Consider the following 15,474-nt stretch of genomic DNA (forward strand, 5'->3'; position numbering starts at 1 on the left):
TCCAGGTAGAAACAAAATATATATGAAACTTTCCACCAAGAACTTTCCACTATGTAAGTGCATGGTGAAAAGTTCATGAACATAATTGCCTGGCCTTTGTATATACACAAGGATATAAGAATGAACTTACACCGAACTTTTAATCAAAGGTGTAATTAATTATTCAATATACTCAAAGATTATTCAGTGGAAAATTCTAGAAATGGCCTCACCAGCCTGGTGACTGACAGAATTTTTGTATATCTTTCAGAGTTAATCGTATTTGTCAAAAATCTGTCTCTTTTGAGGATTTTATCTTGTAGGAGCTGTAGAATTCAAGAGAAACATGTCTAAACCAAAAATGATACATAAAATGGCCTCAGAAAATGCCCAAATCAGAAGATTCATTCTACAAATAATGACTCATTCTCTTTGATGCTGAGTGTTAGAGGCAGAGTAACGAACAGGACATGGTCTCTGCTTTAAAGATCGTGAGGCACAGGGGAGGCAACAAGAAAATGAGTGATTTCAGAAATGTGTGTTTTGTGCTGAGGGGAATAGCGCAGGGCACTCTGAGAGCAGAGGTGAGGGTTTTGACCCATGGTGGGGGAGGGTCCTGGATGCTTTCCCAGCAGAATTAGCATCTAAACTGAAAGCCTATGTAACCAGCAACAAAAATGAGGCGATAGGATGTTTAAGGCAGAAGGGAATTAGTGTATGCAAAAGTCCAGGGTCAAGAAGGAGCTGAAGGCAGCTCAGTGTGCTTGGATAGACAAGAGCATGAGATGGTTCTAGAAAGCAGTGAGACCTGGGTGGTCATTTGGGAAAGGTCATGCAGCACCCTGGAAGCCATGGTGAGGCACTGGAACTCTGCCTAAGAGCGATGGAGTGAGGCACTCAGTGATTTTGTGCCAATAACTAGCATGGTTTGATTTACCTTAGAGTATATCACTACCTAGCTAAGGAATGAAAGAAATTGCTCTACTATAACTGCCATCCATGGCACTTAGGTCCATATTTCCAATCAATACAGAGAATAAATCCGAGAAATGCCAGAAAGTATTCAGGTCAATTCTGATATTTAGGTCAGTGCTCAGTCAGCAATGGTACATTACAGTTTTGCTGGCAAAAACTCAGTGACGATTATGCAAGAGGAAGTTCCTCCCAGAGGAAATCCTAGCATCTAATTAGCCATGTGACTGAAAAGCGAGCCCTGCATTGTGCATATTCAGGTCTAGGACAAGATTTCAAGGTTCTTCAGGAAATCTTTTAGTAATGTATCAAGGTCACTGTAGCAAGGGGAGAGTTGATTCCATTTAAGAAGAAAAAGTGAGAAGGACTTGAATTAAGATGTTTTAACCACGGAAAGAGGAGACACTTCACACTAGGTGGGTTGAGGGGTGCAATGAATCTTCACCCAGATGCACGTTGGAATCACATAGGGAGATTCTTAAGAATATCAACGTCTTGACCACACCCTTAGGTATTTTTATTTAATTGGGCTACAGTAGGGCCTGATGTTGTACTTTTTAAAGCTCCACAAGGAATACTAAAGTGTAACCAGACTTAAGAACCAAAGGTAGAGTGACCAAGAGCATGAACTGGGAGCATAAGCAGTGTAAGTTAGAATGGCAGCTCTTTCTGGAAATTGAATTATTTTTGCTCTTTTAATTTTCCATTTATAAACATTCCATAAAGCATTAATGGTGGCTTATATGGATATATCCAGCAGAGCAAGATAAAAATAAAATGTAATATAGACATGAAATGAATTTAGCTCTTACTCCTCTGCCCGCAGTTTCCTCATCTGCAAAATGGGGGAAATAATTTCTAGCTGATAGGATCAACATAAGGCGTAAATGAGTTAACAAGTAATGGGATTTATAAATACCTGGCAGGTAAGTGTTCAATAAATATAACCTATTGTTCTTAACCCAGATGCAATTAAGAGGAGAAACAAGGATAGAGAGATGAAATTCACAGTACATGCTTCAAGGGCACCAATTAGTTTGGCCGGTGCCTCAGGGAATAATAAGAAAAAGCATTTAGAAAGGTAAGTTGGGACTAAATTGGTTTCTTAAGTTCCAGGTTAAGGTTTAAATTTGAGCAAATGTCCATTAATCGATCATCAAATAACATAGTCCCCAAATGTGAAGCAAGCAGGTGTATACTGTACAAAATAGAATACGTTAAAGGACTGGTCAGAGTCCGTTCCAAAACTTGGGCTCTGATTTGAGTTTAACACAAATGTGGAACCAACAGATGTCTCCGTGAAAAGATGAGGTTAAACGATCATAAAGCTTCGACAATGAACAGCAAATCACTGGGTATTAATAACCCCTGGTGCTCAGGGACACAATGCTCATCCTTGTGACACCTTGGCTCTCAGTCACAGATGCAGCCAAGGCCACTCTGTTGTCCAGATTTGGCCCACTTTATCAGCAACCTCTAGATGGTGCCGAAAATGGTTTCTTTTCTTTTCATTTTTCATTTATAAATATTACAGAAAAGATGAAAGGTAATTTACATAGATGCCTCCCACACGGCGAGGAAAGGTGAAATGTCATATAGACATGGAAGAAGTGGGTACAGTGAAAACGGGGGTAGGAGACAGAAGAGGAGGCCTAGAGGGAAGCCTGCATAGAGAGAGAGGCCCCGGGAGCCTGGCAGTGTGCCCGCAGTAGGCCACAAACTGGCTTCAAGCCTTCTAACAGGAAATGCAAAGGGGAAATGAGATGAGTTACAAGGTTTAGAAGGTTCTCAGCTTAATCCCGGCAATTGCTCAGGAGAGAAACAGCTATTCCTGGCACAATGCTAGAAAGAAGTATGTCCGGGTTTAAATGAAAAGGGCACTATGTGAAATAGTAGTATCTTCATCACATCCTCAGGAGAGCATATGACACATAGTGGCTGTTTAGTGAGGGAAGAGAGGAAGGGAAAGGGGTGGGGGGACCTGTACTATCTGTCACAAAATTCATGGAAAACTTTGCCAACATTCCTCAGAGCGGGCTGACGGCCTCGCACAAGTCAATCAAAGTAATTCTAGAGGTTATGTGTGCAAAACGACCCAGTGCAGACATCAATACTTAGCAACTGTGACTGAAACCAGACAAAGCTGTTAGTGCCTAGAGAAGGAAACAGATAAGCGTCCCACAGCAGTCTTTCCTAAAGACTGTTTCTCTCCGCCATGCATCTGATAAGGATAGAGGGGCAGTAATTTGATGCTGTGCTCCTGTATGACTCCAGCTGCTTGGTTCAGTGGCTTACCGTGGCAGAAGTTTACTTCTTACCCACCAAAAAACTGATTCATGCGTATCTGCGTGGCAGGTGGCTTTCCTCCATGTGGTGATTTAGGAAGCCTCGATCCTTCCAGATTATGTCTCTGCCATGTGTGGCTACTGAGGGCATCCACATCAAGGGGCAGACAGTGCAGAAGGCCCACCTACCTCTTATCCACCTTGGCCCAGAAATACCCACATCACTTCTACTCACATTCCATTGGAGAGTGGTTCCATTTTGTTGCAAAGAAGCTGGAAAATAGTCTTTACAAAGCAGCAGGGAAGAGTGGGAAAGAAACAGCAATCACCATTTCCTGACAATCTGAAATCCTACTGGATGGGTAGTGTAGGAATCCCTGCCCTGGTAGTGTGTGTGTGTGTGTGGTGGGGGGGCTGGAACTCACTGGTCCATTGCCCTCCATCACCCTTCCTCTGTCCTCGGGTAAGTTTTCCTTGTCTATCATTCTCTAGGACCTCAAACGAAGGGAGCGTCAGGCAATGTAATTTTGGAGCCCATGGGCTCTTATAGTTGTTTTAAGCTCATAAACTGAATACTTTTTTTTTTTTCTCTGAGATTGCTGTTGTTGGGACAACACAGTTTCCTCCAACATTCAGATGGCTCCTGATCTGTTTTTTCTCCATAATGTCTACTCAAGAGTGATTACTTCCAATGTTATTTCCTAGAAACTATTTTGAAATTTGCTTTATTTCTTTACTCTCACCCTCATGTGACACACGTTATTTCCACTCACATGCCATACACCAGGACACCAGGAGGAGTTACATGACCCCTCCTAAATGAAAAGATCCTGGGAAATGTAGTCCTTGTGTGGTCTTTCCAGTAACAATGCTGCACCATGGAAGAGAGTATCAATCTTCAGTGAAGAGCTGACCATTGAACTGTATCTCTGTGAGAATATTTGCAGAGATATGAATATTATGCTATGCACATGTACTATAAAATGCTATTGCTGTTAAGTCTTCTTTTTAATTAAGATGAATCTGGGTTCAAATTCCATCTTTACCATTTGCAATCCCTCTAGTCTCATGCATTACTCTATCCTTTCTCACTGTAAAAATTTCTTATGTGTAAGATATTGATAGCAGCACCTATTTTACAAGGTTGTTTTATTGAATGATATATTTAAATGACGTATTTATCTAACCAATAACTGTCCAGTAATTTAAAATGAGTATGAACATTTATCTTGAGAATTGTAATCACTATTTGTGTCTAATTTTTATAGTAATCCAATGATAATTAGACAAGACTTGGACATGCTGACATTTAAGGCTGTTTATGCTTTATAAACTTTGCATTTGTGCATCATATTTCCTTTACTGCAATACTAGCTGATTTACTAAGACACCTGCTTAGCAAAATATGTATAGTACAGGTCTATTTCTGACATTTTTAATTTTGCATTTTGTGAAAGTGATATCAACCACTCCAATCCATTTGGAAGAAAATCTTCCAACTGTGTACCAAACAGTGCATAATTTGATCTAAATTTGTGGGGTGATACCTTTGCAGAATTTACACTGAAGGATTATCTGCTTTACAAGATTATTGTTTTAATTAGTCAACAAATGAACAAATGATCTATGCAGTGAACTATGGGCAAAATAATTCTCTCTGAGGAATTATCCATGGATAATTTATATTAAACAAATGCATAAATACCGATTCAGTTACAGACATTAAAATTGGCACTGAGCATGAAAACATTTTGAAATGAGTTCTAGCTGTAAACTGGATAGGAGGGAGTTGTATTTGGATCAGACATATGGTCCCTTAGGCTGAGCCAGCGGTTCTCATGCATCAGAATCACATACGTAGAGGGCTCCTTAGAACACACATTGCTGGACCTCCTCTTTAAGGTTTCTGATTCTGTACATCTAGGCTCAGGAACGTGCATGTCTACAAGTCTTCAAGTGATGCCGCTGCTGCTCTTGAGATCCCACTCTGAGCTCCACTAGCCTAAAGCAGAGGTTGACAAACTACATCTTACAGCCTCGGTCTGACCTACCATCTGTTTTTGTAAATAAAGTTTTATTGGAACACAGCCATGCTCATTTGTTTATTCATTGTCCATGGCTGCTTTCACACCAAAATGACAGAAATGAATCATCCCAACAGAGACCATATGGCCTGCAAAGTCAAAAATATTTAATATCTGTTCCTTTACAGAGAGTTTGCTAATCACCTGGCTAAAGAATTGGGAAGTGAGTGTGGAAGAGGACAGCAAGAGACCTGGCCCCTCCCTTCCATCTGTACCTCCTACAGGTTCCCTTTACTGCCTTGAGTGAAGGATTAGCTATGAACTCACCAATAGCGTAGTCTATTATAAGGACAAATCATTTATACAAGCTTGTCATTAAAAAGTAAAAAATAAAGGGAATTGAATTACACACTTCAGTACCCAATTTATACTAGATGGATAGAAGACTTCCATATAAAAAGAATCACAAAGTCAGCTTTCATCTAAAACCTTTTGCTCCTGGAAAAGACACAGTGGTTAGGAAAAGACACTCGCGCCATCAGTGTGATGTCTAGGTAATTAAACACACACACTCATCTGCAGCTGAAGCTTGGGAAGGGAATCAAGATGCCCATTAGACAGAACCAAATATGTGAGTACAATCACTACTTGATGAGTTCTCCACAGTGGAGTGAAGTAGTCAGGAGGAAGAGGGCTGTGTCATTCTGGTGACTTCTTGGCTTTGATCGCTGCACTTTACTTAGGGCATCAAATATCAGTCTGTTGCATTTCTGAGTTTGTCCAACAGGAAAGGGTGAGGAATCAGATTCTCTTTCGTGGTGTTGTGTCATTTGTTGTCATCATTTGGATAAGAAATTTTAAAATGATTTATGTGATATTGGAATGATGTCTCATACTTTAAAAGTGAGGTAAAGAAAAGGAAACGAGCATTTGTGGAGTATCCCTGAATGTTCAATGTACTGTTCTTATATTTATGCTTATCAGTTCCAACACATGTCATAGTACTCTTGTGACAGTAACAGTAGCATTATTTAGTTCTATAGAAAAGGAAACTGAGCTTAGAGAGGCTAAAAGTACTTGCTCCAGTTCACCCACTAGTGAATGCCAGAGCCAGGACTGAACCGTGGACTAACAAGCAAACTGCCAGCTGCTCCACTCTGCCCACTGCAAAACCCTTCTGATACATTTTTTGGGTTTGATCATTCGAGTCAGCCATAATGTCAGCCATCTTCATAATTGAGTCAGCCATCACTTGCTCTGGTTCCGCTTGTTCCCCTAGTGAGCCTCTTGTCTACTCCACAGAAAACACCCCTGTTCCAGGTACCTATGCCCATTGCTCCTAAATGCTCTAGTTTCTGATCTGAGCGTTCACAAGCCAGAAGTTCATTGCAAAGATATAGACACTAGGTAGATGAGTATGGACAGCAGTTGAAAATAAAAAAGTATATGTTTGCATTGAGTAGTGTAACTCAAAAAATGGAGAAGCCAACCCAGGTCCATAAACTGAATAGTTACAAGGCTGACAAGTAACTTCCTCCTTTCCAGTCACCTCTAATCATTTGCTAGTGGCTGCTGTGTTGCCATATTGAGAAGGACTCTGAAGCTATGTTCTGCCTTGGAAGAAAAGAATGTTACAAATAGCAATCAGAAGAATCAACACACATAGCACGACTTACCAGGTACAGAACTGAACACATTAAATATATTAACTTGGTTAATCCTTGCAGCAATCCTATAAGACAGGTACAAATGAGGGAACTAAAGCAACAGGGTGAAATGATTTGTCAGTCCACACTTTCAGTATTTTTAAGTGGCAGAGCTCAGATGTGAACCCAGGAAGTGTGCTGCACGGTTTGTGGAGGGCTGTGTGTGTCTCCTACTGACGGGCGACATAACACAGAAGTGCCTCGGTGCCCTTAACAGTCCCGCACACCCATGGACCTCTTCTCAGGGAAGTGCTGTGATCGTAAGACAAAACACACGGGGAACTAAGAAAGTCAAACACATTGAAATCCAGTTTTTAAAATGTTTTAGTAGTAAATTTGTAAGAACGTAATATGCACACTCCTTTATTAATTAAGTAAATACCAAGATTCATCAGTGAGTCTAATAGCAGTCATAGTTTTGAGATAACAAAAAGCATAAATAATATTTTAAAGAATCTGTACCAACTTCACTGTGACATAAACTCTTTGTGATTTCCATTTGTGATAGTCACAGGTACTGCTGATTCTGGTGTGGTTTTTGTCTTTTCACATAATTGAAGGAGATGCTAAATTTTAGTTAAAGGTTAATGAAAGTAAAGATGTAATTTTTTTCCTGCTGAAGGTCACAGACCCTCTACATTCTATCTGCTGAAAGTTTGAATTACAGTAAGAATAACTTTGGTGTTCTAAAAGGAAAACTGGATATGAAAAGAAGAAGTAGAATTTAATAACATCTTTGTAATTGTGTAAACTGAATAAATCTCCTAACCTCTCTAAGTTTTCATTTTCTCATTGCAAAATGGAAATAAATCTCTTATAGGAATGATGTAAAGAAGAAAAAAATAACATCATTGGAAATGACTCTATAAGGTGTAAAAACCTTTCACTAATTCTAAGAGAACTCGATTATTATTTGAGAAGCTGCCACAAAGTAGTATAAAAAACTGAATAACATGTTGCTCAGCATTCTTTCATACTGTTAAAAAAAAACCTTTTATTGACTGCCTACTCTGTGTCTACGCTGGAATCGGTTCCATATTAAGGTACAAATATGAATGAGACAAGCCCCTGCCTTCAAGAAGGTTAAAGTCTACTGTGGGATAGACAAATACATCACAAATCCCGAGGGAAGTAGAGTGAGAGGAAAATGTACAGAGAGTCCCGGAGGGCTTCCTACAGGAGGGGATGCACCAGGCCTAAAGGGTTAAAGAAGAATTAATCAGGCAAAGAAAGAGGTATTGATGTTCCACTTAGAGGGAAGCACAAGTGGCAGAGAAGTAAGCTATGGGCTTACGTATGCAGTAAATGAGACTCATTTTGCTATTGCCAGACCACAAAGTGCTAGAGAGGAGAGAGATTTTTGAGAGAGAAGAGGGGAGAGGTAAGGGCCAGAGTATGGAAGTTCTTACCTGCTGTGCTAAGGATCTTGGACCATATTCTGTAGGAAATGGAAGACCCAAATATCTTCTAAGTAGGTGATTTACATGGTCAAATTTATGTCGTAAAAAAAGGTTGCAAATTTGTGACCTCTGGAAAAATCTACATATGTGTTTGGACAGTATATTGAATCTTTAAAATTCTTCCTATGTTTAAAAAGCTGGTGAGCTTCCCTCAAAAAAATGAAAAGATCCAACACCTCAGAGTTCATATTCCACGTGGCATCTATGGACCATAGCTGACTGTCCCATTTAGACTGGACATGGCCCTGGTTATAGCACTCTGTTTCCTTGCCAATCCCCAATGAATGATAAGAGTGTGCCCATTTATCATCAGGCTCGCAGCACATTCTTCTTATAGTAAAGAAACACTTCTCTATACTCATGTCTGTGTCAAAGTGGGAAAGTGAAAGATAGACCAATAGTACCACGTGTTTCAATAAAACACTGGAGAAAGAATGAGAAGCAAGGGGAGGAGCTGATGGGATGGGAGAAAATAAAGGGACCAAGTGCCTGAGTGCCTCAATAAAGGTGAAGAGAAAGGATGTGAGAGAAAAAGCCTGAGAAAACCCGAAAGACCAGAGGCTGTAGTCAGAGAACAGGAATTTAACTTCAAGGAGCCAAGTTATTTTCTCTTTCACCCCACTTTTAGTGCAATGTATATACTAGTATCTTTACTCAGCCTTAGAAAGCATACTCAACACCGAACTTTTATTCAGCACAAAAGCATGTATCTTACTGCATAGACACCCCATATTGTGTTTTGAGCAGCCATGTGAATTTAAATATTGTACCAAAATGAAGACTGGGATTGCTGTGCCCCAGTCAAAGAGGACATGTTTGTCTTCCATCAGCGAGACATTCCTGGGCATGTGTGAAATTGATTGTAAATCACTTGTGTTGTTTTCTAGATATTGAACATGCCCATTTAACATATTTAATGTGTTTCTGACATTTACAAAGTGTCTAGCAAGCTTTGGACAATCATTATTTAAAGTATTATATTGAAAGTACCCCTGAGTAGCTCCTAAACACTGCATTCTTTTTCAATCAATTCTGAATATCCCCGAAGAGGGAATTGTAAATGTTGAATTCTGTAGTTGTCAGTCATGGACTCATCTACTCGCCTCTTTGAATGATAATATAAATTCATTTGAAACACTACATGTAGCCAGATACTCATTCCCCACCCACACACACACACACACACTGCTATGGCATTGCGTTATTTCACCAAGATTGAAAAACCGGATTAATCTCTAGATACTTAAGCACTTGCTAACCTTTACAGTTACCCAACTCAAGATTTTCAAATTCTTCTTGAGAACGATGGGGTTTGAATGGGTCAGAGGTGGTGCCCCAAACCCTCTGTCTTGACAAGAGAGCCGTTGCAGACTCCTCTAACCCTCATGTAATTTGTGCTGGAGAGTGACAGGTTCTATATTAGGATGTGAAAATGCCTCCAATCAGAAAATACAGCATGTTTCAAAAATGACAGAAATTGTGCACATTGTATAAACGCAACCTTTCTTCAAGACACTCTTTACTCCCATTCTGCTCAAAATGCAAGCTGTTGTTGCTGCACTCAGTAACTACTGCATTCTGGATGCCCAAAATGAGAGCAGGGGTATGCTTGAGCTGGAACAAGCGAATGGGTGAAGATGTAAAGTGGCAACGGGCATTGTAGGTGTAGCATACAAATACAAATCTCTTTGTCCTCAATTATATCTGATACATTCTCTGCATAGACCATCAATGCTGTCCAGTGAGAAAATGCCCAGGCAGGCTATTTGGCTACGGGCAACAGATTTTGTGTAAGCATCTGACATAGGAATAATTTGACAAACAACAATATGCAAAAATTGTGTTAGATCATTTTAAAGGAATGTTTGTCAAGCTGAATACTCATTATTCCTGGGATGTTATTCATCAACCCCATGATTTAAATGACAATTAGCTACAGGTTTACGTTGCAGTCAAGGCATTCACATTCCCCATAATCTTCTGCGTGCTTAATCTTTATTGATAAAGATGCAATAACTTCTATGGCTTCTCACCTTGGCACACTGCTGGAAATATGAACTTCACTCTTGGAAACATCTGAGTAAATAAAGCTTAATGAGAAGGACTGAAATGAAAAATTAATTCTTTTCACATCCCATGGAAGTGGAAGCAGGTTAACAGATGTTAGGTACCAATGGGAAACCTATAGCAACTTGTAAATTTATAACAGTGATTGCAATTGTGTTGTTAAATGAATATTCTGCAACTTCAAAATATGAGATCTACTGTAGTTGAGCCAGGAATTGCAATATGTAGTAAGCCAAGCTTCTAGCATTATCTTTGCAAGAAGTAAGGTCGCCATATATATGAGCATTTCGTCTCTTAAATGTTTTTGTCTGTCTTTAAACTCTTGTTCCTTCCATCTACTCTGTTGCTTCTCCTGAACTTGATTTTACCATTCCTGAGACAACTTTGGTCGCCCTATTTCCCCAGTCCATCGACTTCCAATTGGTCTCAGTGTCCTTCCTCCCCAGTCTTGGATCACAGGGTCAGCTGTTTCAAACAGCCTTGCACAGTAACTGTGAACTTGGTAGTCCATGTCTATATTTCTTCACTGTATCCTATTTGATACAGCAACCTTGGGCTGTAAGTGAAACCATTTGAGCCATCCTCACCCGAGCTCTTAGTGGCAAATCTTTGTTATATAACAGCTGCTTTTTGAGACCGTCTTTACCCTCCTTGAGCCCTCAGACCTACCCTGTTCTGCAGTTCTTCAATACAGTTTGCCTGGGAATTACCAAGAATGTTCACTTAACATGCTGCATCCCTAATGCCACCTCCCAGAGATTCTGATGCAACAGGCTGAGCGTGGAGTCCAAGAATCGACATTTTTCAGCAAACATGTTGATAGATTTTGATAAAGTTTTTCCATGGACCATGCTTTAAAATAGTTTACTATCATTGTTGGGTAAGGAGATGAATCCATGAAGTATTTAATCATCTGGTCGTGTTCTACGACAGCAGCATATGGTATGAATGAGCAGGTGTACATTTGGTAAGCCAGAGTCACAGCTTCGTTTTCACAGGGCTTCACGTACCTGTTCACTGTTTTATCATTGCCAAGAGGACTCAGGACAGTTAAGTGCTCTGAGGTCCAAGGTCCTGAACTCAGAATCCAACATTAGGACTCAGGATTTTGATTCCAGGTTTATCATTCACCCCACTCTTCCTAAGAAGCTGTGTAGATTTTCAACTAGGAAGAAATAACTTAATGGCAACTAGTATTTGACATTTCCAGATGTCTTATGTGCCAACCCTCCATTTATAGGTCACTTTGCGCTGCGTGGGTAAGAATACTATATGGTTGGAGTAGAGACATTTTTGAAGCGTGTTTTCTGCTTTTTAGAACCTGCATCACTACTCCTACAGAAAAGGGTAAATAATGTTGATGTTTAGTAACATCTTGGGTGGGTTTTCTGAGAAACCTACTCTAAGGCCGATTTGCTTTCAGGATTATAGTGGGTGATGTCCTGAGGATCAACACCTGTGGGAGAGGTGGGGCAAGGAAGCAGTCGGCAGAGGGAGGAGCTGGGCTGTGACACAGAAAGAACAACACCTCAGACACCCACAGGGTATCTCTTCAAGACTGTTCTCCTTTAGGCAAGGAACCAGGCCCTGCTCTCCTCACATTTGCCAGACATTGAATGTAGGATGTGTGCCCCTGAGAGGAGGTATGACTTTGGGCAAGAAATCTCTCTTCGGCTAAGGGTATTTTCAGTGAATCCCCGGTGAGCCATCAGCCATCTCAGGCGCAGGGAGAATGACTGTGTTGGTCCTGAGGGGACGTGGGTAGCACACCACAGTATCCACCACAAAAAAGTAAATTCCTATCCCTTGGGACAATAAGCAAAAACCACACTTAAAAAGAAAAACAATCGGTTTTACAATATTATGAGCACTTGATATTATTGAAAAATTCATGTGTTGTTATACTTTGATCTTGGGTTCAGAATCTATGTTATAGAGAAAGAAATTTAAAATTTTAAGCATGGACTCATTTCAAAGACATGACTTTCTTCTCTTTATCTTTAAATGCACTTAGGTGAAGTAAGCAATGATTCAGTCTTGACTGTTCATTTTTGCAAAATACAAGTTCTAAGAATTGAATAAATATAACTAAATCCTGGTTCTGAGGACAAAATAAATGGAACTAATACTAGTTTTATGGGAGCTAAATGAAAGTGTTTGCAGTTGATAGAAAGTATTATCTCATCTTAGAAATGAGTGATATGATCAATACAGAGAAATCCCATTGTTGCTCTTTTCCTAATTCTCTATTTGCCCATATGAGACTTTCATTTTAAGATGCCCAAGTCAAATTCACATGAAGTAATATTATCCCCAGTGAAAAAAAAGAAAATGATAAATAAAGGTAAACTTCTTGTGTGTGATCAGAGGTACCTGAGGATCTGGGAAAAATAATGAAGCTACGTTACATTCATTCTCTTTAAATATGGGCTGGGTTTCCAATATTAGTTTGTTGAGATTCCCATAATAATTAACCACAGCTTTGTTATTTAGGTATAAACAAATGCATTTAAAGCCCTTAGTTGGGGCTTCAGAAATGTATAATTGCTTCATCATTTTTTAAAAGATCACTTTAGCGTCATTCCCCAATCTCCAAGTGAGTTTAAGAGATAACTTTTTTAGGTCTCAGAAGGACAAGGAGAATGAGGGGGTTTTTGTTTTGTTTTGTTTTGTTTTGCTTTGCTTTAATGCCTCCTCTTCCTACAGCAAAAATTTAGCTAGAAATTGGTTACTGGTAGCATCAGTGAAGTTAAAAAAAGGGAAAGGACAAATACATATTTTCAAATCTCAGAATTCTAGATTTGGAAGGAAACATTAGAACATCCTGTCCCATCCTAGCCCATCTGATACATCAAGGTTCTCCCTTCTTACCTCATGGAAAAAAGTCAGTGAAAAGATGGCAGAATATATTCTATGTTTCCCCTCACCACTCACTTGCTGGGGTCTGGTTCTTCCATAAATGAAAGATTTTTCTCCAATACTGTCCTTCAGCTCCAGGGAAGAGACAGGCTGTTAGCATAATAAGGTCCAGGGTAGATGCTAGCCAGAGCATAACCATCCCAATAAAAGAAGTTGACCTATATTTTTTAATCTATTGTAGCATTCAGAGGCAAGATCTTTGTGATATTGTCTTCCTCTTCTTCATGTTTTAGGTTCAAAGCACTCCCCGACCTTTCCCAGGACTGGACCCCAGAAACAGAGAGAATGAATAGTCACCACAAAGATGCCAGGGACAAAAGGCAGGAGTTAGAGCTGCTTGCGAGCACACCTGTTGCTGAGCCCCACAGACAGTTTCTGATTCCATAGAGCTGGGCTGGGCTCCCCAAATTTGTATTTCCATCAAGTTCTCAGGTGACTCTGATGCTACTGTCTGGAGACTACACATTGAGAACCACTGTACTAGAAACTTTCCAAAAAATTTTAAGGGGGAAGGTGAGGGGATTAGAAAACAGTCGGTAACCACAAGATGGCCACGGGGTCTTGAAAATTAATTTGGGGAACGTAATCAATAATGTTGTAAAGATTTCGTAGGGTGTCCGATGGACACGTGTCCCATTTGGGAGACCACCTCAGGGATGATGTAGATGCCTGATCACCGCACTGTACACCTGAAGCTGAATAATAATGAATGCCAACTATAATTATATATCAATATATGTATATATATATATGTATGTATATACTTACAAGAAGCGGAGTACAGCATTAGGAATAGAGACAGTGGAAATGCAATGGCTGTGTGCGATGTCAGAGGGATAGTGGATGGTGGAGGGGAGTTCACACAGTGTGAGGGATATAAAAGATAAACGTCTAAGTATTACTTTGTCTTGTGCACCTGAAACTAATAAAAAAAATTTTTCTAAATAAATAAATAAATAAATAAAAATATATTTAAAAAGAGGAAGATATCTTTAAATGAAATCTTTCTCCAAAACCTAAGATATAAAACCAATAAAGAAGAGCTGTTCTCAGGGCCCGAGGCAGGGAAGAGAAAGTGTACAAACAACCGGGCAGGATGTCCTGAAGAGACCCACACTAGTCATGCCGCACATATGTACATACGCGGAAAGGTCTGCAGCTAGTTGGACCCAGCTATGTGACCCCAACTCTTTTCCTATCAGCATTCAGGGTATTCTGTTTCCCTGGCTGTTTCCATTGACTCCTGAGTCAGGGGTGACAACTTGAAAAGGGATTGAAGGCCTGACCCTATTCCTTCCTCATCTTATTTCTACACCCCTTCCATAACAATGGCCTCTGTGGTCTTTGTGGAAACTTCAGAGCTAGACAGAGCACAGACCTACCACAGCACATCATCATAATGTTTTTAAGACGGAAAACCTCTCTGGGTTATTATGTTCATCTGTTCTCAAGCAGCAGACAGTTGCCCTCGTGGTCCCATCTGCCTCCCACTAGAATCACGGTGAGTAATTCCAGTGGCATTGTTATGTGACTCAGACAGAACAGTAGATGCAGCCATTTCTGCTGGTTTTCTGGTTACTCTTCTTGTGACAGCCAGATTTCTGGGGACACTTCGGCTGTTAATGCATAATGGGTTAATACCTTTAGAGAAAAAAAATAATCACTCCTAGAGATGTTTTCTGGGTTGCAACAGGAAGTTCATGAGAGCAAAAGTGAGAAAATGACACTATGCAGCCAGAGGAAAGTCAATGATCGTGTAGCATTAACAAGATAGACTATATTTTTGGTTGTTAAAAGGTACACTTTGAAAGACTGGGAAAACACTCAATACGATGATAGTTTAAAAAGAGAATTTAGAAGACTAGAAGATTTTTGCTTTATTCTTTATTTTTTTGTATGTCGAGTATTTATGAATACATATACATATATACATAAACAATTTTTAATAAAATATAATTAAGAAGAAAATAAAAGTTAGGTAAACTTAATAGATAACAATTTCCAGAGACATTTTGTGAAAAGTAAGGTATTCTAGTTACTTAAAATTATATCTAATTGCCAT

The 15,474-nt window shown here is 39.7% G+C and overlaps 1 protein-coding gene across 3 annotated transcripts in view; it reads left to right on the top strand.

Annotated features, from left to right (window-relative positions):
• TAFA1 (TAFA chemokine like family member 1) overlaps positions 1-15,474 on the top strand; it is a 552,572-nt gene that overhangs the window by 461,564 nt on the left and 75,534 nt on the right. The gene's annotated exons all lie outside the window — the stretch shown is intronic.

The sequence above is a fragment of the Rhinolophus ferrumequinum genome, chromosome 17 (genome assembly GCF_004115265.2).
Source record: "Rhinolophus ferrumequinum isolate MPI-CBG mRhiFer1 chromosome 17, mRhiFer1_v1.p, whole genome shotgun sequence".
NCBI lineage: Eukaryota > Metazoa > Chordata > Mammalia > Chiroptera > Rhinolophidae > Rhinolophus > Rhinolophus ferrumequinum.